General features: G+C 40.5%; 1 protein-coding gene and 1 pseudogene across 2 annotated transcripts in view; both read right to left on the bottom strand.

Moving 5' to 3' along the window:
• cachd1 (cache domain containing 1) overlaps positions 1-24,607 on the bottom strand; it is a 172,010-nt gene that overhangs the window by 115,648 nt on the left and 31,755 nt on the right. The window lies entirely within an intron of this gene.
• LOC144498027 (U2 spliceosomal RNA) lies at positions 6,650-6,851 on the bottom strand (annotated as a pseudogene).

The following is a 24,607-nucleotide window of genomic DNA, read 5'->3' as shown; positions in this document are numbered from 1 at the left end:
ATGGACTGTTCAAGCTTCTAAAGGTATGTAAAAGCGAAAAGATTAACAAAGACAAAAGTGGTCCAATTACAAGCAGATGCAGAAAACAAGAAAATTTATAATGGGGAATAAAGAAATGACAGAAACTAAACAAATGTTTTTCCAATCTTCACTGGAGAAAATTCAAAAAAATCTCCCAGAAATCATAGAAATCATAGAATTCTAGAAATACCAGAGAACCAAGGAATTTGTGAGAATGAAGAACAAAGAAATTAGTATTTGTGAAAAAGTTGTAATGTAAAATCCCCGAACCTAATGATCAGCATCCCAGAAATGGATATAGACCTGGTGGATGCATTGGTAATCATTTTCCAAAATTCTACAGATTCTGGAACAGTTCCTGCAAAGTTGGAGGTAGCAAATGTAACCCCACTATATAAGAAAGGGGGGAGGCAGAAAAGGGGGAACTACAGAGCTAGCCTGACATCAGTAGTAATGTTAGAATCTATTAATAATGGATGTGATAACTGGACACTTAGAAAATAATAGTTGGATTGGGCAGAGTCAACATGGATTTATGAAAAGGAAATCATATTTGACAAACCTGATGAGTTTTTTGAGAATGTAACTAGCAGATAGATAAGAGGGAACCAGTAGCTGTAATGTATTTGGATTTTCGGAAGGCTTTCAACTGATGTGAATTAAGAAATGATTAATGGGCAGAAAACAAAGAACAGGAATAAATTAATCACTCTCAGGTTGGCAGGTTCTAACTAACGAGGTAGTTGGGGATCCTGGATTCAGGATTCAATCCTGGACCGGGGAGCGGCGCGGGCTTGGAGGGCCGAAGGGCCTGTTCCTGTGCTGTATTGTTCTTTGTTCTTTGAGGTACCACAAGGATCAGTGCTGGTGCCTCAGCTATTCAAAATCTATATCAATGATTTGGACAGGAGGACCAAATGTAATGTTTACAAATTTGCTGATGACATAAAACTAGGTGGGAATGAGAGTTGAGGATGATGCAAAGTGGGTTCAAGGGGTTTGGACAGGTGAAGTTAGTGGACAAGAACTTGGCAGATAGAATATAACATGGAAAAATGTGATATCATCCACTTTGGTAGGAAATGCAGTGTATTTCTTGTACGGTGATGTCCTTATTCACAAATTGACTGAAAGCTAACATGCAGCAAGCAATTAAGGCAAATGGTACACAACTGTATAAAATCCATCACATTTCTCCTTGTCTTTAGAAGAACAAATTCCCTAAACCATAGAAAATGCAGGTCCAGACTGCTCAATCTCTCCTCGCTATCCCAGGAATGAGTCTGGTGAACCTGCGTTACACTCCCTCTCGAGCAAGTATGTCCTTGCATAGCTAAAAAGACCAAAATTGTATACAGCACTCCGTGTGGTCTCACTAAAGCTTAATACAGTTGCAGCAAGTCTTTACTCCTGCAAGCAAATCCTCTTGCAGTAAAAGGCCAACACACCATTTGCCTTAAATAAAAACAGAAAATGTTGGATAAACTCAGCAGGTCTGGCAGCATCTGTGGAGAGAGAAACTGTTATGTATTTAGTCCATATGAATGGCGGAGCAGGCTTCAGAGGCCTACTCCCATTCCCAATTCCTGTGTTGCTCATCTCTTGGTATTTGAACCTTTCGTTGTGATGCCCAGATGTAACTGTCAATCTCCATGATCTTAAACTTCTTTTAAGTTCACTACAGTAAACCATAACAGAACAGGAAGTACCAAACAATTTGTTCTTATACCATTGTGTTCGGTCAAGTGCTCAGAGGATCCCTGCTGGTCTGATGTCTGATAAGAACTACACAGCAGATTCTTAACTTTTAAAAGAAAACACAATCTGCCATGTGTGTCAAGTTACACTGTAACTAATGTTTCCAAATAAGGCGAGACATCCCACAGTAAGCTCGTCAGTGCCACCTAATTCACCTCATCAACAACTTGCTGCAATGTTACTTTATTCATTGCAAGTCTGCCACACACAAAAGGCAACACCATAAAAATGGAAGGAAGCCAGGCAGATTTAGGGGGGCTATGGGTGCTCAGGAGACCTCCGACCGTGTCTTCGTAAGGAAAGTCAAAATAAGTCAAACTGCAAAAAAAGCTTTGTTCAAAATTTTAAGTTCCCTTCATTTCGATGTTGGGGAAGAACAAATGATTAGTTCATGATTTTGATGTTCTGCTGCATCAGCCTGAACCTAATATCCTACTGCAATTTCAATGCTCAACAACCTTCTCAAGTATCAAAGTGCCCCCAAGTGCAACTGCTATAAAAATCTAAGCCTAAAGACATGCCATCTATGACGACTGTCCAGGAAGAAAGCTTGTAAAACTTTTTTTGCTGTCCATATATTCAGTAATATAACTAAATTAATCCATGGGCACTGTGAAGATCAGTGGAGGAAGATGAGGGGAATATGTCTAATATTGCCCCAATGACTACTTTTACATGATTACATCTCTGCATTGTTGCGTCCTCGTTGAATTATATAGATTGGGGTAAATGGTAAAATCTCTGTCCCAAGTACCAGATAAGGCTCAGTCGCAGTTTTCCCCAATTCCACTTGCTCGTGAAAATAATCTGCTGAAATATCTGTCTAGCTCTGCATTATACAGTATGCCAATTAGATAAAGCACCTAAACTCTGTTGGTATATGTGGAACTATGACCCCAGCATGTATCAAAATATTCAGGGAGGATATGCAACAGAGGAAGCAAAATATAAAGAAAAAAAATGAAATATAGTGAATAAACAACTTTGTGCTAATACTTGAATCAATCTTAATTAAATGTACAAAGAAACAGATTTAGCAGCAAATTGCTCGTTGGATTCAGTCCAACTAAAGCAAACATCAGAAACCACAAAGGAAAAAAATACAGGTTTGTTAATTTTGACTGGTTTTCATGTCTTTTTTAAAAAATCAATAGCATTCTTGCTGGTAAACAGGATTAACGACGTTGTTTCCAGGTTTATCCAGGATCAATAGTCTGTGACAAAGATTACACTTAAACTGATAAACGAAGATTTTCCATTGTGGTTCTTTTGCAGTACTCTTGGTTCATTACTTCACATGGTTTCTGCTGTCAGCAACCATCAATATTTCACTCCAGAATTATACTGTACCAACTGATCTCTTCAGACACAATCTAGGTTTGGAAGGACATCTATTATTGCACTGCTGTTTTTTTTACAATTCAAATGGAAACTGTATTAAAATTTCTCGTGACTGACATTCTATTTACAAAAGTCTCATCCATGACACATGTGACTTAGTCATCCCAATTTTGGACTATCCTCAAGTGAATGCATAAAGAGAAATTAGAATGAACACAGATCTTGTCTTTCACTGCAACAATCTGGACAAAGTAAGGATTTCTTAAAACAAGAGTTTGTACATTTCAAAGGTTGTGTGTTGAATGAGCCAATATTGGTCTACAAAACAGTGATGGAACAAATCACCCCAGTAGCCTAGGCTTCTGAGGAAAGGGAACCCAAAAAAAAGAAGAGGTGGGGGGTTGTGGGGAGTGAAGACGAGTCAGAATTCCCACTCAAGATCAAGAAAATACTGCTTGGATTCTTCACTGCTAAAAGTATTTCTGAATACAAGCAATAATAAAAAACAGGTGCTGTAAAAAGCTTAGCAGGTCTAGCAGCATCTGTGAAGACGCTTCAAGTCCAAAAATGACTCTTCTTCAGAACTTTTCCAGCATGCTCTGTTTATTTCACATATCCAGCATCTGCATATTTTGCTTTTTAATAATCTGAATATCAGCAATTTGGCTGCAACAGATATCAGTAATGTGATAGATATCTTTAAACTTTATAAGCCATTAAAAATACCAGCTTCACATATTTTGAAACAAAGTCTTCTCTACGTGAAGCTCTTGGTGAAACTCAGCAGGCAACCCCCATTGTCTCAAAGAGTTATGATAAACCAATGCAAGACACTGGTACACAACTTCCTCAGAGTGACAAACAATAGCGGACTGCCATTTCGTAACGACTTACCTGCACTTAAAATGGAAAATGTCCGACCTTTCTGACTTAGGCCAGGTGAGATTGAAGAAACAAAGTACATTCCCAACTCCAGAGTCAAAGTGCAAAAGGAACGGAGTGAAGGAGAACACATCCCCTTTTTACGGCATTAGCTGCCATAAAGCCAGTTGAATTTAATGATCCTACTGCAAGGTAAGTTAATGGGATATGGTGGTTTGGACATCAGCAGGGAAGATCCCAGCCCAGCACAACTGTCCAGGGGACGTTAGCCCTTCTGGACAATTGCTGGGTAAATCCTTACATGGGAGCTTCCAAGAGGAATTTCCCAGAGCATCTTGAGGGCACCCGCCAAATCCAAAGTTGGGATTCAGGAAGTTATGACCTATTGCTTAGCTGAGGGTATGTAACCTCCTTAGGATTCATGAGAAAGCTCCAAGAACACTGAAATCATCTTGTTTGTAAAGAATTTTATTTGGTGTTTTTAAAGCAGCAGCAATGAAGGGTTAGGCCTGTGATGGATGATTGCTGCCACTGCACAAAATCCCAAAATGTGGAAAAGTTTTCAGGTTTTTGAGATCAGTAATATAGATGGGTAATTAGGGTGGCAAAACAGTCGTCAAGAAGGGGTTTGTTACAATTGCTGTGCAACTGAATGTTACGAAGTTAAATCATTGATGTAGACATATATGTATGATTTTGTAATTCCATAACTGAATTTGCATGAGTGGGAAAGTCAATCGAATTACTGCCTGCTGTACAATTAGGATTGCATCCGGTACCATTTTCACACAATGTTTTTTTTTAATTGCTTGCTTAAGGCACAAGAACATGTCAAGTGGAAGGATAATTCAGTCAAAGAAAAGAGATTCTCAGCTCAAGGGGAAACACAAGAGGATAGCAGGTCTGAAGAAGTCGTATTGGACTCAATGTTAACTCTGTTTCTGTTTCCAAAAGATGCTGCAAGAGCTGCTGAGCTTTTTCAGCATTCCAGCACCTGCAGATTTAGCCTCGTATGTAAGATAGCAGTCCAGTTAAAAGTAAAACAAAAATAAATGCTTAACTACACACAAAAACAGAAAATGCTGGAAAATCTCAGCAGGTCTGCTCTGACGAAGGGTCATCCAGACACGAAATGTTGGCTCTATTCTCTCTCCACAGATGCTGTCACACCTGCTGAGATTTTCCAGCATTTTGTGTTTTTGTTTCAGATTCCAGTACCCACAGTATTTTGCTTTTATGAATGTTTAACTGTTTTCAACTTTTATACAGAAGAAAACTACCTGTTACAGGGGATCAGATGAGTTTTTATTAGCTTGGGAGGGCGACTTCAAAGGCAAAATTTGAGAATCTTTGGGTGATTTGAGCACCCATCATAGAAAGATTGCAACCATGGAGAACATACAGTATGCAGCAGCTTTACCAGGATGATGCCAGGCATGGAAAACAATTTGTTACGAGGAGGACCTGGAACTACTAGGACGACATCCGTTGGTGTAAAGATTAATAGGGTGCAGGTTTACTGCAAGTTTTACAATTAGGAGGGTTTGATAGTGTGAATTGAGAAAGGTCATTTTCACTGGTTCAGGAGTCATTGTTGAGGGGTTAAAGATCAATAATTGTAACTCACTAAATGCAGAGAGATGTAATCTCACCGTATCATCTCCACAAGATACAACACAGAAGGTGGCATTCAAGCCATTACCTCTCTGCTGGCTCTTTACCAAAGTAATTCAAAACTAATCCTACTGTCTCTTTCCATAAACCTTTATTTTTCCTGTTTCAAATATTTATCCAACTTCCTCTTAAATAATGAATAATATCTGCCTATACCACACCCTCTAGCAAAGCACTCCATTTCCAACAACTTTCAGTGGAAAGAAATTTGCTATCCTCTCTCCTCGTTTTCTTAATAACAATTTTAAATTGATTACCTTTCATCACTAACTCACCAACAAAAGAAAACATTACATTCTTATTTATTAGCCAACCTCGCATATTTTTTAAAATATTCTAAATTTCCTCTTAGCGTTCTGTATGCTAGTGGAAATGGCCCCAAGCCCAAGTTGCTTCACATAACAATAGTCATCAACCTGGTGAATCTAGCTACATTCTCCTCTGACTTTATGTTCTGTCTATATAATCAAAGTGGCCAAAACTCTATGCAGGCCACTTAAATGTAGTCCAATCAAAATTTTGCACTTATTTATTATTACTTGTCCTCGAAGCTCCTTTTTATAAAAGCCTAAAATGTTGTGTCTTTTTGCTAGTTTTATCACACCATTGGGCATTACATGTTTGAACCCCTGGGTCTCTTTGCTCACTCTTACCCTTCAGTAACTTTCAATTGAATGTGTACTTCAATCCTGTTTCTCCTCCAAATGTACTCACATCTGCCTTTGACTAACATGTTTATTTTCTTGAAGTCTTTTATGAGGTCCCCTCACTGTTTATCAGTCCTCTTAATGGTTTCATTAGCAAATTCTGGGAGCATGTCCCTCTATCCAAGTGATCAAAATTTTTTTTTAAATACTTTTCCAATTCAATCAAATCAAGTCCAATTCAGAGTCTCAACAAGTTGAGACATTTCCGATCCAGGCTGGCAAGACAGGGCAAGCGACCATTTACCCTGTCCTGGGTCTGATCTACATGAGCCAAGCTGATTGGAGGAGGGAAAGCAATTCCTCCTCCAAGACTTGATCTCATTTGCATCTTAGCCAAAAGGCCGAGATACCGCTTTTAAAAATTGCTTCACATGAAACATATGAAGCTTCAATGTAACCTAATGACCTCAACCAAGTGCAGCATCCGCATAACTACACTTGATCTTAGCCAAAAGGCCGAGAAGTGATCAAAATGCCCTAGGAAAAAGGTGAACTCAGCACTGATCCCTGGAGTACATTAATGCCAACCCTTTCCTATCCGGAGCAATACCCATTTACACTAACTATTCATTTCCTGGCGTTCAATCTATTTTCTGTCCGTGCTACTAAATTTCCTCTGTACACTTTGCCTGAACATTTACAGACCTCTTGCGAGATGCATTATCAAATACCTTCAAAAAAATCAGTTTACATCTGTTGAGTTTCTTGTACCTATCCAAATGGTCACTTCATCAAACAAACTAATTTGTCGAACACAACTTACCAACACACACATCACTGCCCTCGCCTTCAAAAACTTTAATCAACCCTCAGATCGATTCTTATATAGTTTCACAAAACCAATCCGATGGCTCAACAGGCAAATAAATTGATGGATATGATTATAAACCATACAAATCCGTTTCCTGGTTGATTATCATTTAGCTGATGTTCAGCACAATATCATAGGCAGCCTCAAAAGGCCTATTGGAGGAGGAAAAATTAGCCAGTGTTGCTGTTCTTAATCACTATCTAGTGAGTCCTATCAGAAAACTAATGTAGATATGAGAACAAGTTAAAATTCCCAACGAGTTGGATAACATACCAACAGCTACTTGCCTCACAACTGACGAGTGGCCACTTGTTTGAGGCACCAAGGGGCACCTGTGAAATTCTACCCCAGAATGAGTCAAAGCCCTCCGCAAATTGAAAAAAGTCAGCAACTTTTATTTTTGAAAGTGTTGAGTTTTATAGTTTGATTTTATGATGTAGCAACACAGGGGAAAAAGTGAACAGTTTTCCTAAAAGGTTGAATTATCGTTAATTTAACTTAATAGCAGCCAAAATTCAACTATGTACACAGATATCTGGAACTAATGAAGGGAGTTAAACAGTTGTGAGGAGTGGGAGTGGTGGTGGGAGGATAGAGCAAGAGGCACAATCTTTTGCTATTCTATATACACGTACAAGGACTGGAATGGATTTTCACATTTGCTTGAAAGCATGTGCAGTATATAAAATTATACAGCACAGGAAATGAAAGCAGAACCAGTTAAACTGACTTCAGGCATGCTTTCATAAGAGATTAAGAATCTGGATCATATTTAGAAAGTTTAAAGGAGACAGTTCCAAAACTTGTTATTTAAGTACATTTTATTCTCCACCCCCTACTTCAACCATGTTTTTTCTATTCCTCTCTGAAAATATGTTACATATTGACTAGCTCAGTCAACTCCTTCATACCTCAAATTAGTCTTCGTGGGAACCTAGACAACGCATGGCGGAAAGATCATTAAAAAGCAAAGCAGGGTCCAATCCAGCTGACAACCATATATTTGCATTTTCCAACAAATCACTGGATCTCAGTCAAGAATCTGGGTTGCAGTTAGAAACTACCTCCATTTTCCAAAACAGTTTCCCTAAAATTCAATGAAGAATTCAACATTATGATGTTTCATTCACTAGTAAAGTTAGGACACTCCTTTATTCACTTGCTTCTAAAATTCAATTGACATAGCAACAGAGCATGAAATAAAATGCATGTTTACTGGTCAGAATCAATCCCTCCTCAGCTCCATGGTTCAGTGGCACTCTTGCTTCAGAATCAGTAGGTTGTGGGTTCAAAGCCCTCTCAAGAGACTTGAGCACAAAATCTAGGCTGGCACCGTAGTGCAGTCCTGAGGGAGTGCCACATTCTTGGAGGCATCATCTTTCAGATGAAACGTTAATCGGAAGGCCTGTCTGTCCTTCAGTTGGACATGAAAGATTCCACAGTACTATTTTGAACAACAGGATGGTTCTCCCTCGTATCTTGGACAATATTTATCCCTCAGCTACCATCACTAAAACAGATTACTTGGTCATTATTTCAGTGCTGTTTGTAGGAGCATACGTACTGTGCTTCAAAAGCACTTGATTGGCATAAACTGCTTCAGGATGCCCTGAGGTTGTGAAAGGAGCTAGGCACAGATTCACGCTGAGGTATAATCTCTCAGTTGTTGGCCATCCTTCAACGTATAAAAACAATATTGATATTCTGTTCCGCACCAAAGAACATACACTGTCAGTGTGTATGTCAGGAAACTATTTTAACACAACCATGAAGTCGCTTTTGGACCTTGGAGCTCCAGGCCACATTCCCCATGACTGCCCTCCCCACTCCCAACGCATCCTTTATCCTCCCATGCTCCAGATTTACCTTTCCAATGGTTCCAGAGCTTAGTTCCAGGCAGGGCACTGCAGTACCAATCTGATTGGCTGACAGCTCATTGGAAGGAAGTCCTGCCCATTGCCACTCAATGCCAGAAATAAAATGATGTGGAGATGCCGGCGTTGGACTGGGGTGAACACAGTAAGAAGTCTCACAAAACCAGGTTAAAGTCCAACAGGTTTATTTGGTAGCAAATACCATAAGCTTTCGGAGCGCTGCTCCTTCGTCAGATGGAGTGGAAATGTGCTCTCAAACAGTGCACAGAGACACAAAATCAAGTTACAGAATACTGATTAGAATGCGAATCCCTACAGCCAGCCAGCTCTTAAAGGTACAGACAATGTGGGTGGAGGGAGCATTCAGCCTCGGATCTTCGGGTAAGCATTCTCCAAGGTGGCCTTCACGACACACAACAGCGCCGAGTCGCTGAGCAGAAACTGATAGCCAAGTTCCGCACACATGAGGACGGCCTAAACCGGGATGTTGGATTTATGTCACATTATCAGTAACCCCCACAGCTTGCCCCCTGGACTTGCAGAATCTCACTAGCTGTTCTGTCTGGAGACAATACACATCTCTTTAACCTGTGTTTAATGCTCCCTCCACCCACATTGTCTGTACCTTTAAGATCTGGCTGGCTGTAGGGATTCGCATTCTAATCAGTATTCTGTAACTTGATTTTGTGTCTCTGTGCACTGTTTGAGAGCACATTTCCACTCCATCGGACGAAGGAGCAGCGCTCCGAAAGCTTATGGTATTTGCTACCAAATAAACCTGTTGGACTTTAACCTGGTGTTGTGAGACTTCTTACAGAAATAAAATGGCCATGGGCTTCTGAGAGTCAGCAGCAGCATGTTAGGCACTGATTCTGGGTGGCAAGCACTGATCACTTGCCATCCTTAAAGTTCTACTTAAGAGAGATAGAAATGTAATGAATTATGTAGTTGAAGGGTGTGGGGAGGTGGGGCAGCATAAAAAGTCAGGGATAGGTTGCAGTGGAGGAGGGATTAACAAAGATGTCATGGACGAAAGACAAAGGGAGTGTTAATGGTGTTATTAAGAACTGAAGAAGTGCCAATAGTGGCATAAAGGAGTTGAAAGGATGGATGTAGAGAACCTATTTCCTTTGGTGAAGGAGTCCACAACAAACAAGCTTAAATTTAAAATTAGAACTAAGCCATCCAGGGATGGTGTCAGAAAGCAATTCTTCACATACTGAGTAGTGGAAATCTGAAATTCACTCCTTATCAAAAGGCTGCTGAGGCTAGGTCAATTGAAAACCTTAAAACTAAGATTCAGAGATTTTTGGTTCTATGCTCCTTGCACAGGAGAAAATGCGGGTAAAATATAATCAGCTATGATCTAATTCAGTGACAGTACAGGCTCCAACATCTGAATGGCGTGCTCTGTTCCAATGGTCCGCCAGTGCATACACTTGCAGCTCGGCAGGCGTTGTCTACCTGATACGCTGCGGGAAAGGATGTCCCGGGGCATGGGACGCTACGACAACGGATGAATGAACACCGCTCGACAATCAGCAGGCGGGACTGTTCTCTTCCTGTTGGGGAGCACCTCAGCGGTCACAGGCATTCGGCCTCTGATCTTCGGGTAAACGTTCTCCAGGGCGGCCTTCACGACACACGACTCAGCGGGGTCGCTGAGCAGAGGCTGGTGGCCAGGTTCCGCGCACATGAGGACGGCTTCAGCCGGGATCTTGGGTTCATGTCACACTATCTGTAACTTGCCTGGACTTGCAAAATCTCATTAGCTGTCCTGTGTGGAGACAATACACATCTCTTTAACTTGTACTTAATGCTTTCTCCACTCACATTGCCTGTACCTTTAAAACTTGATTAGCTGTATTGGCATTGATTAGCTTGATTAGCATTCCAATCATTATTCTGTAAATTGAGTTTGTGTCTCTGTATGCCCTGTTTGTGAGCACATCTCCCACTCCACCTGACGAAGGAGCAGCACACTCTGAAAGCTAGTGGCATTTGCTACCAAATAAACCTGTTGGACTTTAACCTGGTGTTGTTAGACTTCTTAAAAAGCATGTTAATTTTCAATTGAAAATTCAACAATGAAATGTCTGAATTATGCTCGTGAAAACTCCATCTTCTAAAGAATCCTACCAAAATGAAACACATTCAAAGGTGTTTTTCATGGATCCTGCACAGTCTAAAGTCTTCGTGTTTATTATAGCAAATAGGAGCTGAATGGTCCATGTTTTTTGTCACACCAATTCGACATCCAACAAGATAGACATATTCTCACTCTGCCTGGTTGATAGCGGAGTTCATTGGAGACAATGGAATGGAATATCATAATCATGATTATGGAATAAATTACTTGAATCGTTTAGATTACCAATAAGATCAAAATACAATCTGAACACAATATTGCTTCTTTAAAATAGAACAAGTACTGCCCATGTTGATACATCGCAGAGCATCTGTGTTCAAGAAACCTTGAGCAAAGTAATGTGCCAAATCACAGCGTCGGAGAGAAACCAATGACAATAAATACACAGTCATGATTACTGGATAATAATCTCATTAGGAGGTTCACATGACACCACAAGACTAAAGCTTGAGCAATTTATAGCAGTCACCTGAATGTTGAAAGAAAATCAATGCCTGGAAATCAGGTAGAGGTGTACCACCAGCAGGATGGCTGATTAGTGCCTTCTGTGGCCAGTGTTTGTACCCCTGTTGTTTCTAATCTACAATAAGGAGCTGCATGTTGTAACCAAATGTATGCATGTCAAATTTTACCAATGACACTAAAACAAGGAATGCACCATTTTATGCTGCAAAAGATTTTGATGAACTGTGCAGATAAAAGGAAAATGAAACTTGAAACATTAATAAAAAGAAAACCTGCATCAGGAACACACAATGAATGGCAGGTGTAGGGAGACTAAGGCATTACACATGATAGTGATTGACTCAAAAGTACTTTGGCACATCAGAGATCTCAAAAGGCATAATATAATTGCAATTTATTTCTTTAGACATGTAATTTTCAATGTCTAGCAAGATAGCAAAGGAGTTTTAAAAACTAATTTGTTGTGGAATATAGCACCAGCAACAGAATACAAATTAACTGAGATTATGGTAGGGCCATACAATGTACAGTTCTGACGACTAGTGGAATGGAACCCTATTTAATTCTGGTCATCACATCAAAAATTTGAATTGAAAACTGTTTTTAAAAAAAACAAAGCAGTGATCCTAACTGTAAAGGCATGATGAAGATAAGACAAATGCTGCAGTTTAGAAACAGTCATTAATGAGGGGACTCTAATGTACAAAATATTAATTACAAATTAACCAGATTATTTCAATGGAAGCCAGGAAATTAGGATCAGATGATGTAAATCTGATTTGTGAAAAGTAAATTTAAAACAGCTAAGAGAATAAATATTTTACTCAATGATACTGTAGAATCGATGAAAACAATTGAAGATGATTTACACTTTTTGCTTCCATACCACAATTAACTGCATGGAATACAAATGATAGTTCTGTCACAAATATATACCCATGAATGTTCAAGAAATTTCTGTGATATTCAAGATTTTAGCAATAAATGTCTAGAATTACGATGTGGAACTACTCTCCGGAATCGGTTGCATTCTGGTACACACGCATCTCCATTAAGGACAGTCACCTCAGCACCTCGCTGTACCGCAAGCCCACGGATAACCTCATGATGCTCCACTTCTCCAGCTTCCACCCTAAACATGTTAAAGAAGCCATCCCCTACGGACAAGCCCTCCGAATTCGGATGAGGAGGATCGCAACAGACACCTCCAGACGCTGAAAGATGCCCTCATAAGAACAGGATATGGCGCTCGACTCATCGATCAACAGTTCCAACGCGCCACAGCGAAAAACCGCACCGACCTCCTCAGAAGACAAACACGGGACACGCTGGACAGAGTACCCTTCGTCGTCCAGTACTTCCCTGGAGCAGAGAAGCTACGGCATCTCCTCCAGAGCCTTCAACATGTCACTGATGAAGACGAACATCTCGCCAAGGCCATCCCCACACCCCCACTTCTTGCCTTCAAACAACCACGCAACCTCAAACAGACCATTGTCTGCAGCAAACTACCCAGCCTTCAGGGGAACAGTGACCACAACACCACACAACCCTGCCACAGCAACCTCTGCAAGATGTGCCAGATCATCGACACAGATACCATCATCTCACGTGAGAACACCATCTACCAGGTACACGGTACCTACTCTTGAAACTCGGCCAACATTGTCTACCTGATACGCTGCAGGAAAGGATGTCCCGAGGCATGTTACATTGGGGAAACCATGCAGATGCTACGACAACGGATGAATGAACACCGCTAGACAATCACCAGGCAAGACTGTTCTCTTCCTGTAGGGGAGCACTTCAGCAGTCACGGGCATTCAGCCTCGGATCTTCAGGTAAGCGTTCTCCAAGGCGGCCTTCATGACACACGACAGTGCAGAGTCGCTGAGCAGAAACCAATAGCCAAGTTCCACACACATGAGGACAGCCTAAACCGGGATGTTGGATTCATGTCACATTACCAGTAACCCCCACAGCTTGCCTCCTGGACTTGCAGAATCTCACTAGCTGTTCTGTCTGGAGACAATACACATCTCTTTAACCTGTGTTTAATGCTCCCTCCACCTACATTGTCTGTACCTTTAAGATCTGGCTGGCTGTAGGGATTCGCATTCTAATCAGTATTCTGTAACTTGATTTTGTGTCTCTGTACACTGTTTGAGAGCACATTTCCACTCCATCTGACGAAGGAGCAGCGCTCCGAAAGCTTATGATATTTGCTACCAAATAAACCTGTTGGACTTCAACCTGGTGTTGTGAGACTTCTTACTAGAATAATTACACCAGACAAAGTGGTAAAGATTGAAATATTGGGAATACTAAAAAGACAATTAGATGTTAGAATAGCAGACCAGGCTACCAGTGGACCAAAAACAGAAAAATATTGGAAAATCTCAGCAGGTCTGACAACATCTATGGAGATAGAATAAAGCCAATGTTTCGAGTCTAGATGACCCTTCGTCAGAACTGAGAGGAAAGAGTCAGCAGAGATTTATAACATGAGGTTAGGGAGAGGTGGTGGAATTGGACAAAGGGAATATAAATTGTAACCCCTCATACACCTCCCTACCCTCATTGCATAAATCTCTGCTGAAAGGTCATCCAGACTCGAAATGTTGGTTCTATTCTCCCCCCATAGATGCTGTCAGACTTCTGTGATTTTCCAACATTTTCCTGCTTTTGTTTCAGATTCCAGCATCTGCAATGTGTGTGTGTTTAGGCCACCAGTGGAAACAGTTTTCCTTAATGAGCTTTTGTCAACACACAAAACCAATATATCCTCCCAATTAAATCTGAATCATTTCCTGCATCTATTTTACCCTTCTATACAATCAGTAGCATTTAACTTTTCACATTTGTTCAGTTCATAAGCTGCCTGGTATGGTTCTAACCTAGAAGACCAAAAAAGTTCCCAGGTTCAATTCTTGGTCTGTGCTAAATTAACATGATGTGGAGATGCCGTGTTGTGAGACTTCTTACTAAATTAACATCCCAGCAGAGGCATCACAACCGGCACTGCTGCAGGAAAAATACCCATCAGCTAGATTTCACACTCTAGATAGCTATCTGAGACTACTACTGGAAAGTATGTGAGATGCTGGATAAATTCAGACTTGGGTAAAGTGTGCCCCACAATGAAAACAGTCTTCTGGCGCATTTGAAGATTGGTTATTTGGCAATGCACTAGAAGGCTTTGATACGAAGCAAGAATCAATGTCTTTGGAAAGTAATTGTAGAACGTTGGATGAACAGGAAAGAAAGTGAAAATCTGCAGTAATTTATAAAGGGAGAATAAAACTTTAAAATGTCACTGGAAAAAAAAAACTCAATTTCTCAGTAAGCCAGTTACATGAATTCATAAAAAATGAAGAGGAATTGCGCTGATTGTTCACATAAAGCTCAGAATTGGTTTAAAATATTTCTCATATTTGCTCTTTTAAATAAAGCTGTGACATAGGCCTCATTATAGTTTGCTCCAGAAGAAAAGTGCTCAGATGTGTAAACAGCCACCACATTCAGCAATGTTGTTCATCAGATTGTTTTCTATTGTCACCAATTACCTACTGGACTGGTTTCTCCACATTATAGAACATGCACAACCCACGTCGGTTAAATCTGTTTTTGTGCAATGTGGCATTTTAATGCCATCAGTCAACTAACAGTAAGCATTTACAGTCAATTCTCTACAGCTCTATGTACATTTGTGATTTATTTTTTAAAGATTTTAAACAAAGTACTTATGCAATCAAGAAACAAAAACAAAACCTCTGCACTCTGAATGGAATGTGGTCAGGGCTGGTTTAGTTAGGATTTCAAAATGTATTTTTTAAGAAGAAATTGACAGTAGTAAACATTATATTAAAATGTTTATGTACCAAGTTTACACTGTTCCAACTAAGTAACTACACAAGCATTCCTTTTCTCTTCACCCTGCATGTTGAAGTCAAAATCTATTCTATTTAGTTTTTCATAGAACTTTAAAACTGCAATTGCTCATTTCCAAGTCTGTCCTACAATTTGATGTCCCTTAACTGCTATTTTTAAATTTGCCTCAACTTCCCTCTTTAATCACAGAAGCAGCTTGCACTGTGAAGCTAGGTCTTCAAAATACTCTGAATAATCAGGAGACATTACCTTTTTTATTCATTCATGGGAAGTGGGTGTCACTGTTAAGGCCAGCATTTATTACCCATCCCAATTGCCCTTTGGAGCAGGTAGTGGTGAGCCGCCGGCATCAACCACTGTAGCCCATCTAGTATAAGTACATCCATAGTGCTGTTATTTAGGAAGTCCTGTATATCCTGTGACAGTGAAGGATGTAATTCCAAGTACTGCGTGACTTGGAAGGGAATTTGCAGGTGATGTTCCAACGCATCTGATGTTTTTGTCCTTTTAAGTGGTAGAAGTGCAGGTTTAGAAGGTGCTGTCCAAGGAGCCTTGGTTAGTTGTTGTAGTGCATCTTGAATATCATACACACTGCTGCCACCGTGCACTGCTGATGGAGGAAGTGTCTATCAAGTGTCCCTGCTTTGTCCTGGATGCTGTCGTGCTTCATGGGTATTGTTGGAAGCACACCAGGAAAGCGGAGTGTTTAATCACATTCCTGATTTGTGCCTTGAAGGTGGAGTCAAGAAGTGAGTTGCACACCTGCCTCTGATATATACTAAGTGTAACATGCTGGGAAGGAACAGATGATTTTGGATCCGAGGTCTTTCCTTGTCTGATGTCTGAGCTGATTGTGGACTAATTGAAAAAGATTCACAATTAGTCAACAACTCATATGACCAGGAAGACAGGAAAACTAACATTGGGCATTGTTTTTTTCCACGTTTCATGATTCCTATATTGCTAAATTTGACTGCATTGTCAGAGCTGCCATCTTCCATGGGTGGCACGGTGGCACAGTGGGTAGCACTGCTGCTACACAGCGTCAGGGGCTTGGTTCAATTCCACCCTCAGGTCACTGTCTGAGTGGAGTTTGCACATTCTCCCCATGTCTGTGTGGGTTTCCTCCCACGGTCCAAAAATGTGCAGGTTATGCGGATTGGCCACTGTAAATTGTCCCTTAGTGCTAGGGGGATTAGTGGGGTAAATCTGTGGGGTTACGGGGATAGGGCCTGGGTAGGATTGTTGTCAGTACAGGCTCGATGGGACGAATGGTCTCCTTCTGCACTGTGGAGATTCTATGATTTCACTGAGGAGCCATCTACCTAATTAGGTGGACTTAAATGATCTCAGGCATTATTCAAAAAAAACGCTGGATAGTTCTCCCCATATCATGAGCAACACCAACACTAAAACAGAGAACTGATCATTCATCTGATTTTTTTGCTTGTGAAATGCAATGAACAGATTGAACAACACATTTGCTTGATATCAACAGTTAACTACACTTCACCAAAGTAACTATTTGGTTGCAAAGCAGTTTGGAACCCCCTTGAAGTTGCGAATGACGTTGTGCAAACGATTTATTTCTTTAAACTATGTTATGCACTTACAAAAGCATTGGGGAAGTAATTGCAGCCAATTATTTAGAAATCTGGGGTTGGGCAAAAAGCCAAATAATAAATTACAATTGCAAATAAAGGTGCCAAGACGAGAGTTAAGTCAGAGTAAAATGCACAAATAATTAGCAAAGGAATGTCAAGAAAAAACACAGCAACTAGAGCTAATTACCTCCATCGTTTGTAAACGAAGAGCTTGAGACATACAACTTACAAAAAGGCGGGGGAGGGAGCAATCACCATAAAACATGTAATAAAAATATGGTAATTAGGTTCACTTCATCCAAATTTCCTCCACAATGTCCTCTCCAGTTTTGAGGATGATTGTGGGGGAAGTGTATCCCAGGACATTGTGGAAGGCTAGGGCGGAAATTGCGGGTCCCCTAGCCGAGATATTTGAATCATCGATAGTCACGGGTGAGGTGCCTGAAGATTGGAGAGTGGCAAATGTTGTGCCTTTGTTTAAAAAGGGCTGCAGGGAAAAGCCTGGGAACTACAGGCCAGTGAGCCTCACATCTGTGGTGGGAAATTGTTGGAAGGTATTTTGAGAGACAGGATCTACAGGCATTTAGAGATGCAAGGACTGATTAGGGACAGTCAGCATGGCTTTGTGAGTGGAAAATCATGTCTCACAAATTTGATTGAGTTTTTTGAAGGGGTAACCAAGAAGGTCGATGAGGGCAGTGCAGTTGATGTTGTCTACATGGACTTTAGCACAGCCTTTGACAAGGTACCGCATGGTAGGTTGTTGCATAAGGTTAAATCTCTCGGGATCCAGGGTGAGGTATCTAAATGGATACAAAATTGGCTTCTTGACAGAAGTCAGAGGGTAGTTGTCGAGAGTTGTTTTTCAACTGGAGGCCTGTGATCAGCGGTGTGCCTCAGGGATCAGTGCTGGGTCCACTGTTATTTATTTATCATTTATATTAATGATTTGATTGAGAATATAGGAGGCATGGTTAGTAAGTTTGTAGATGACATTAAGATTGGTGACACAGTGGACAGTGAAGAAAGTTATCTCCAGTTGCAACGGGATCTTGATCAATTGGGCCAGTGGGCTGACAAATGGCAGATGGAGTTTAATTTAGACAAATGCGAGGTGATGCATTTTGGTAGATTGAACCAGGGCAGGACTTACTCAGTTAATGGTAGGGCATTGGGGAGAGTTACAGAACAAAGTGATCTAGGGATACATGTTCATAGCTCATTGAAAGTGGAGTCATAGGTGGACAGAGTGGTGAAGAAGGCATTCGGCATGCTTGGTTTCATCGGTCAGAACATTGAATACAGGAGTTGGAATGTCTTGTTGAAGTTGTACAAGACATTAGTAAGGCCACACTTGGAATACTGTGTGCAGTTCTGGTCACCCTATTATAGTAAGGATATTATTAAACTAGAAAGAGTGCAGAAAAGATTTAGTAGGGTGCTACCGGGACTTGATGGATTGAGTTTAAGGAGAGACTGGGACTTTTTTCTCTGGAGCGTAGGAGGCTAAGGGGTGACCTTATAGAGGTCTATAAAATAATGAGGGGCACAAATCAGCTAGATAGCCAATATCTTTTCCCAAAGGTAGGGGAGTCTAAAACTAGAGGGCATAGGTTTAAGGTGAGAGGGGAGAGATACAAAAGTGTCCAGCGGGGCAACTTTTTCACACAGAGGGTGGTGAGTGTCTGGAACAAGCTTTCAGAGGTAGTAGTAGAGGCGGGTATAATTTTTTCTTTTAAAAAGCATTTAGATAGTTACATAGGTACGATGGGTATAGAGGGATATGGGCCAAATGCAGGCAATTGAGATTAGTTTTGGGGTTTTAAAAAAAAAGGGTGGCATGGACAAGTTGGGCCGAAGGGCCTGTTTCCATGCTGTAAACCTCTATGACTCTAAGTGTTGTTGCCCATCCTTACTGATTGCGGCCTGTGGGTTAGGAAGTTCAGGAACCATGGTTTGGTTCCTGCTCTGCCCAAGACCACAAGAAACTACAAAGGATCATGAATGAAGCCCAGTCCACCATGCAAACCAGCCTCCCATCCATTGACACTGTCCACACTTTCCGCTGCCTCAGAAAAGCAGCCAGCATAATTAAGGACCCCACGCACCCCAGACATACTCTCTTCCACCTTCTTCCATTGGGAAAAAGAGACAAAAGTCTGAGGTCACGTTCCAACCAACTCAAGAGCAGCTTCTTCCCCCTGCTGCCATCAGACTTTTGAATAGACCTAACTCGCACTAAGTTGATCTTTCTCTAAACCCTCGCTTTGACTGTAACACTACATTCTGCACTCTCTCCTTTTCTTCTCTAGGAACGGTATGCTTTGTCTACATAGCGTGCAAGAAAAATACTTTTCACTGTATACTAATACATATGACAATAATAAATCAAATCAAAAAAATCATCCATATATAATCTACACCATAGACACTAATTCAACAGATTTAACCTCTTCAATTCTGCTTAAATATCCCTGATCCCCAGACGTAAGGATGTAAAATTACAAAATATCCATCCATTCTTTAGACATGGCCAGTTGTTCCTGACAAATTACTTTTCAACACCCCTCAAACCCAGTAGCAGTATCACATGATGCATTTCTATTGCCACTAGCCGTAGCTATCTCTATGACTCACAATTTCACTCAGATACTCTTGAAAGAGGTTGATCAGCTTGACTCACTGCTTTTAATCGAGGTCTATTCCACAGGCTGAATGGTGCTTTTACATCAAAAAACACTTGATCTGGCATTTCAATCTCACTCGTCCTTTTATCCATTTTCTTTCTCTTCTCTGCATGAACCTGAATGTCCTCAGGCGAGTCACGGGGCCCAGGTGCCTCATCTCCACTCACCAGCAGTGATAAAGGAGAATCAGGTTTTTGTGTCAGAACTTTGGAAATAGCCTTCATTTGAGTGGCCAAATGGAAATGATTTGTTTCAGGCCACTAACCTCAAAATCTCTCTCTTACCTCTGAAGGTGGCATGTCATGTTAGCCTGCAGTTCAACAAATGATACACCAATTCTCCATATTCATCTGGACATTCTTTGTGCATAAACCAAGATAGGAACCTAATGGCAAGTTGTTCGCAGGTGATTCTAAAATAACTGGCACAGTAAATAGTTCTGAAAATGAAAGGAGGCTGCAGCAGAATACTAATAAAATATTGAATGGGCAAAGCAGTAACCAATGATATTCAATTTAGTAAACGTGGGGTTCTATATTTTGACAAATAAAAAGTAATGATCATCCTTGGAACAGGGATGGTGGTGGGTAGTTGGCTACAATGGAAGAGCGGCTCAGGGGTTTAGGTTCAAGGATATCAAAAGCAGAACCTCAAGGCCATTAAGCGATTAAAAATAAGCCAACGGAATACTGTGTTTTGTGGTAGGCCATGGAGCATGTAGAGGTTAATATACTGTGAATCTACATAAAATGTTAGTAAGAATGCAGTTTCACAGTTTTGTGGAGTTCTGGCTCCACATAAAAGGATGCTGAGGAAAGAAAGAGCATACAGCACAGATTTGCTCAGATGATATGAGGAGATTAAAAACTAATGGCATGCAAACTTATGGCTGTTTTTGTTAGAAAATTGGAGATTACGGTCTGTTTAAAATTATGAAGGTTAAGTGCAGGACAGATAGAAACTGACTGTTTCCAATGATTGATAATGAAGATACATGGACATAAAAGAGTAAATGTAAGAGATTTAGGCCATAGAGTAAGGGAAGACAAAAGTAAATTCACAAAGCATTGAGAGGCTGTGAAATTGGAATTAGTAACAAAAATAGAGACCACATCATCATTTAGGAATAGGTTAAATAGGTGGTTGAAGGCTAAAGAGATATGGAACAAAAAATCCACCAACAAGGACAAATTGGACTGAATGGCAACTTACCATGTTGTAATTTCAAGTAATTCTATGCATTTAACTGGACAAGGTGTTGGGAACATCACAGCTAAGTTACATAATGCCCTCAACCATATTTGATTATTGACGCTTAACTTCTGCACAAGTTATTTTAAAGACAAGCAAGCAGGGGGAAAATGGTAGGGGAGAAAATCATTATGGTTTCCCCCCCCCCCGCCGTTGTGAATGAGACTGCTTGCTATCCAAAAAAGCTCTTACAAGTGCACATTAGATAATGGGAATGCTCAATGAGTTACTCAGACCAGTTAGAACACACATTCAATCCCAGTTCTCCATTGAGTTAGTTGTCAGCTTTATCATCATTTGAGAGCAGGCACTAGCCCAGCTAGATTCCAAAAACAGCTATTCCTCCATTTTTATTCTTTTTTTAAAAAACTGGGACTTGGTTGCACCTTCTTTCACCTTTTCAAATTCAACATTGCTTGCTGAATTGAAAATCTCTTCTTTACTAGTTGTTAACAGTCTTACTAAAATGGTTTAGGTAATCTCAACCCGGAAGACGTAGACCCACAGTACAAAACTCCTGGTCTTGAGGTTGGCGAGTGTGGAAATAATCTCATTCAATAGAGACTGGCTAGAATGTGTCATTGTGGTACTGGCTTGTATGTATCTGCAAATGCTCTAATGTTGGAGACATTCTATGTGATTCTGGTCAATTTTACCACAACGTGTCGCTGCACAGCTGGATTTCACCTGGCGAGTGGCCTTCCGTGTTCTCAAGGTCATCACATATGTGCAACATGTGCTGAGAAAGAAGCTGGCCATCGTATTCAATGTTTGTATACACTCCAGAAGTAGTCCAGGAAGAAGTACATATTGCACTAAAACCTCAGGGTATGTCTAGTTTGTGACGCTAGTGTACCTTTAAGAAATGTATCTATTTTCTGAAATCATGTTCTCTGCCGTTTGTAAGCAGGTTTTTTTTCATTGTTGCCGAGCTGTCGACTTAACAGTCCTTTTATTGCTGCTTCAATGGTTTAAAAGGGGTTTTGTTTATTTTTACTCTGGGCCTCAAGTACTTTCTGGGATTTTTTTATGACCCTGAATTGTTGGAGAAAGAATGATTGACAGGTCAGGTGACAGGAGTTTTTTCATTTTCAGTTTTGGGCTGCTGGCTGCGGTTTTAGTTTAGAAGGTGTTTGGGCATCAGACTGAAAAGCAGTGTTTCTGTTTTTCTCTCTCCCTGGTATTGTAAATTCTGCTGGCTAGTGAGATCATTGGCAGAATAACTGGCTGTGGGCAAACAAGATCCTGTACTCAGCCAGTGCCCAGAGAGGAGCACTTAGCAGCAGAAGTCGCTGGCCAGTAATCCCGAGTGGGATTTTATCCCTATAACATTGAATCATAGGATGATGTACCACAGATGGAGACCATTTGGCCCCTCTTGCTTGTGTCAGCTCCAATACGGCTATTCCATTAATTAGTCTCGCTCTCCTGTATTTTAGTCATGCCCTGTAAATTCCTACCTTTCCCAATTCCCTCATGAAAGTCATTATTGAATCTGATTCCACTACCCTCTCAGGCAGTCCATTCCAGATTACAACTCATTGTATAGAAAAGTGTTACCTCTGGTTTGTTTGCCAATCATTTTCAATTTGGATCTTCTGGTTACTGACTCTTCGGTTTCACATTATTTACTCGATTAAAGCCACTCATGATTTTGAACAAGCCTACCAAATCTCATTTTAATTTTCTCTGCTCTAAGGAGACCAACTTCAGCTTTCCTAGTCTCTTCAAAAAAAGACAAAGTCCCTCATCCCTGGTATCTTTCCAGTAAACCTCTTCTATATCGTCTCCAATGCCTTAACATCCTTTCTAAGATGCTGAGAATTGAAACCTTTACTCCAGTTCAGGCCTAACGTTTGGAAACATTCACTCTTAATTTCCAGTTCATTGCTCCTAAAGCACATAGGAATAATCAGGAAACTCGACATTCCTAGGAATTATATTGGTCAAAAAATCCTGGGCTGAGGTGTGAGCTATTTTCCAACAATACTCCCAGCGTGCACAGTGCCTTGAGCCATTTGTAGCATAAAATAAAAACAAAGTACGGTGATGCTGGAAATCAGAAATAAAAACAGAAAATGCTGGAAAAACTGAGATTGGAGGACAGAAGTGATTAAATGTCTTGCGTTCCATGACACCTTTGTCAGAGGGAGTGGTAATGATAGCATTAAAGATGGAAGCAGGTGTTAAAAGCAGAATAAAGATCAGCATTATCTGAAAGCAAAATAGAATATGTTAATAGCAGAAAATAGACCTGACCATTCTTAGGAGCTCATAGCAGTTCTTCAATCCTCCACTCACCATAAACCTTAGCTTATTCAAACCTCTCTTGCCTGTAACCTCAAGGTCTGCTCACCCATCACCTTGTGTTCAGTGGCTACTTTAACTCCTAGTCTCTCAGTGCCTCCAATGTCTTCCTACATTACAGGTGTTGCATAAACAACAACAAAGAACAAAAGAAAATTACAATACAGGAACAAGCCCTACGGCCTTCCAAGCCTGCACCAACCATGGCTGCCTAAAACCAGCATGAACTAAAACCACCTACCCTTCCTGGGATCATATCCCTCTATTCGCATCCTATTCATGTATTTGTCAAGACACCCCTTAAAAATCACTAACATATCTGCAACTTGTACTGATTTAAGGTTAGAAGCCAATGAAATAAACTCAATTTTGTACAAACCAAGATTATTTGCACATGGGTTTTGCACTGAGATTTTCAAGGGTTAAAGTGGTACAAATATCGCCTGACTAGAAAACACGGTATTGGGCCCCTCTTTGTCAGTTTTCTGTTCTCTGACTGATTTGCTTAAGGAACATCCTTTGTATTGAAGTTTTGTTGAAGTAACACATGAATACAAAAGGCTCTTTTGAGGGATATTTTCCTCTCTTTTGGCTCCTTTTTATTAGTTGCTTGCTCACATGTATTAGTAAAACATCAATGAGATTCGATTTTGATAGGTGTGATGTGATATCCACTTTTAATGTTTTATCTATTTTCCAGCAGGAGTGCACCCAGTAGGAGATACCATTTTTTTGTGTTATCAGGCTAGGCAGTTCAGACAGGAAATGACCTTGGCTGCAGTTGCCATGACGCCCTTTTGGTTGCATTCAGTTTTTTTTTGAAGATGAAAAGAGCTGGCAACCTTTTGAAAATCTGCCACTAATTGGAAATGGCTGAGAGAGAACAGGGATATGAGCATGATGAAACCCAGAAGAGAAACTCCAACAGCTGTGATTTTTACAATTGTTTGAACCCAGTCTAATGCCCTCCAAGGCCAAGGCAATTCAATAGTTTTATGAGAGGTTTTCTAGTCTGGTGCTGGGGGAAGGAGGAAAAATTAACCAGAGTGAGTCAATGTTTTTGTTTCTGATATTTTTGTACAAATTGTATTTTACAAAACGGAAAACACTGAAAACTGCACTTACAAATTAGAAAGCAAATTCACTGAAAACAAGACTATTTAAAACAGAAAAGGATTCAATCCA

Source organism: Mustelus asterias, chromosome 8 (assembly GCF_964213995.1).
Source record: "Mustelus asterias chromosome 8, sMusAst1.hap1.1, whole genome shotgun sequence".
NCBI classification, from domain to species: Eukaryota; Metazoa; Chordata; class Chondrichthyes; order Carcharhiniformes; family Triakidae; genus Mustelus; species Mustelus asterias.
This window is presented reverse-complemented; position numbering and strand designations above follow the sequence as displayed.